Consider the following 3,245-nt stretch of genomic DNA (forward strand, 5'->3'; position numbering starts at 1 on the left):
AACTGCCCCCGATGTCCACGTGATATTGCAGAGTCGCGTTAACCAACACAACCCTACAACATCCAGAGCCTTAAGGAACTCCGGATGAATCTCATCCACCCCCGGAGCCTTGCCACCGAGGAGCTTTTTAACCACCTCGGTGACCTCAGCACCGGAGATTGGAGAGCCCAACTCAAAGTCCCCAGGCTCCACCTCCTCAATGGAAGACGTGCCAGTAGGATTAAGGAGGTCTTTGAAGTATTCGGCCCACCAACCCACAACGTCCCGAGTCGAGATCAGAAGCACACCTTTTTCAGCTTTTCTTCTCTTTTATTAACATAGTTCTAATGTTAGTTTAGATAAATCTGCTGTGACTTTAACAGAGACATGTTTCTGGGACAGGTGAGCTGTTTAAACTTCAACTTTCTTTGGAAATATTGCAGGGGCATTGTCTTCAAAAATAAAATGAAGCCACGAAGCTCTGTTCTCTGTGGCTGTAAGAACACGTTTTTTATTGCAGCTGACAACAAACCATTTTCCTTTTCCAGCAGACTTTGTTCAGCTGTAAAACTAGCAGAACAAACATGATGTTGTTCTTGTAATGAAGTGGGCGGAGCTCCACTTGGGTTGCTAGATGAGGGGCTGGGCTCATCTTGGGGTTGCTAGGTAACAGGGATTGTGACACAACAATCCAGAGGTTTTTGAAACAGGTCGTTTTGCAGACACCAGAAAACATTTACTTATTGTCAAAACACGGCTGGGTGGGGTTTTTTGCACTTGAACTGTTTCTAGAAGCAGTACATACAGAAATGGAAGAACAAAAACATTCTAAAAGTGAATTTTGCATAATAGGTCCTCTGTAATCAGTTGTAAATGTACAACAATAATTACCTTTTAAAGGTTTCTTTAAAATTTTTCCATTTTTCCATGAGATATTTTGTTAACACACAGGCAAGATTGACTCTAAAAGTTAATGCCAATGTTTAAAACAAAGTTGTTGTGTGATCTATTAGCACTTAGCATATGTGTTGGGGAAGACTCACAGCTTCTTCCCCACCAATTTTTTTTTATCTGTAAAACCGACAAACCTATTGCTATTTTTGTTTTCTAAGGTCTATATGCTTTGGCAGCCATCTTAAATCAGTTCACTTCAAAAGTTAATCAATTGTAGATGTACATCCAGTGATTACTTTCAGAGACTTTTATTATATATTGTTCAGTGGTTCATAAGATACCACTGAACAAATGCACAAACACAGGGAGTTACATGATCACCCACCTTTAATAAAAAAACAAAGTAAAGAAAAGCCTCTTGAACTGAGAAGTAGTTAAAGTCTGTAACAAAGAGTTCCCTCAAATTATAATAATTTGCTATAAATGTGGTAAAACTATAATTTATAATCACAGTTTAGGGCAGATCTTTTATGTAAAAGTCATGAACATCCCTACAATAGCTCAATATATTGATGTAAAGTGTTTCAAAATGATCTTTTGCATAGTGCCTCACTGGACAAACTTTGCCACATAAATGTCATTATACAAATTTCATTGCAGCTTTAAATAAATTGGCACCTTCCTATTAAAGTATGCAGTTAGTTTTGCCAAAATATGTATATTTATTAACTTTATTTTAATGCTGTACAAGTAATCTGAATGATTTATTGCCCAAAGCTGAAAGGCAAAGAATTAGCAACAATGTTTTTATCTGTGTCTGTTTGTGTGTGCATTTGTGTGTCTGACTGTTAACAAACCATCTCATGAACCACTGAAGAATTTTTTTTTTTTTTAAATGATATTTAAGAGGGTAATCATTGAATATACATTCAAAATGTATTAACTTTTGGAGGCAACCCGATTAAAGATGGGTGCCACAGCCAACTGACATTTGAAACACCTAAATGGCTATAACTCAGTTTTACAAATATTGATGTAAATTTAGTGTGTAACTAGCTGAGACTGATCCCCAACACATACAGTGCCTATAAAAAGTATTCACCCCTTGCATGTTTTATGCTTTTATTACTGTCATAAATCAGTCATGGTCAGTATGAACTGGTCTTGTTGACAAAAAAGTTTTAAAAACACCTCTTCAATGACAAATGAAGTTAAATTTGTACAAAGTAATACCAAATAAATAAAAATATGTAATATAAAGATAGTTCTCTCTTTAAAAGTGACTGTCTTTATTCAACTCAGAGAAAAGAGTATTGAAAAGTACAAGTCAGAGGATGGATACAAAAAAATTTCCAAGAACTTAAACATTCCCAGGGGTTCTGTTAAAACCATCATTAGGAAATAGAAGGTATACGGAACATGTATAAATCTACCAAGAGCAGGCTGTCCTCCCAAACTGAGTGAGCCTGCAGAAGGAGAACAGTGAGAGAGGCCACCATGACACCTGGGAGCTCTCTGAAGGAGCTCCAAGCTTCAGCAGACTGAGCTACAACACAGAGAGCATCTGTCTGTCTGTTAGCAAAACATCTCATGAACCACTGGATCGATTTTACTGAACTTTTCAGGAAATAATTATTGCATGTACAGTTACAACTGATTAACTTTGGATGTCAAGATGGCCACTACAGCAAATTAACTTTAAGCAAAGTGTTTCTAACTAAATTTGACAGATATTGAAATAATCTGTGCTGTGGTAGTAGCTGAGTTTCATTTACAACACATACTCTGATGTCACCTAATGGGATATCACATGAGATTGTGCATAATGTTAGTTTAATGTTAGTTTCAAGGTTTGACCAAAATGGCTCCAACTGTCATTTTTGAACCTGAATGAAAGACAGAGGGAAGTACGACTTCAGTTCACTGTAAATCCTCATGTGCATTGCACCCTGCATGTTGACCGAGAAGCCAGTTCTGAAATTTCAGTTGTTCTTTTCAGGCCTTTTCTCGAGAGTTTGAATTCAGCACAAAAACCAAAAATAATTCTGTTGTTTTTTTTATCTCTGACTGATTCTACTACTGCATTTGCTTCCTGTTTTTTCAGCTGGAAATTGTCAAGTATCAGGTTAATTGTAGGTTGGAACCCAGAATGCAGGTGGACACAGAGGGGATCACAGGTAAAGTAATTTTTTTATGAAACAAAACAAAGAGATGACGTGGCAGCAAACAAAAACTGAGGAGACACGAGAAGACACAATGAGGCACGAGGAGGCACAAGGAGGCACGAGGAGGCACAAGGAGGCACGAGGAGGCATGAGGAGGCATGAGGAGGCACGAGGAGACACAAGGAGGCACGAGGAGACACGAGGAGA

Source organism: Kryptolebias marmoratus, linkage group LG22 (genome assembly GCF_001649575.2).
Source record: "Kryptolebias marmoratus isolate JLee-2015 linkage group LG22, ASM164957v2, whole genome shotgun sequence".
NCBI lineage: Eukaryota > Metazoa > Chordata > Actinopteri > Cyprinodontiformes > Rivulidae > Kryptolebias > Kryptolebias marmoratus.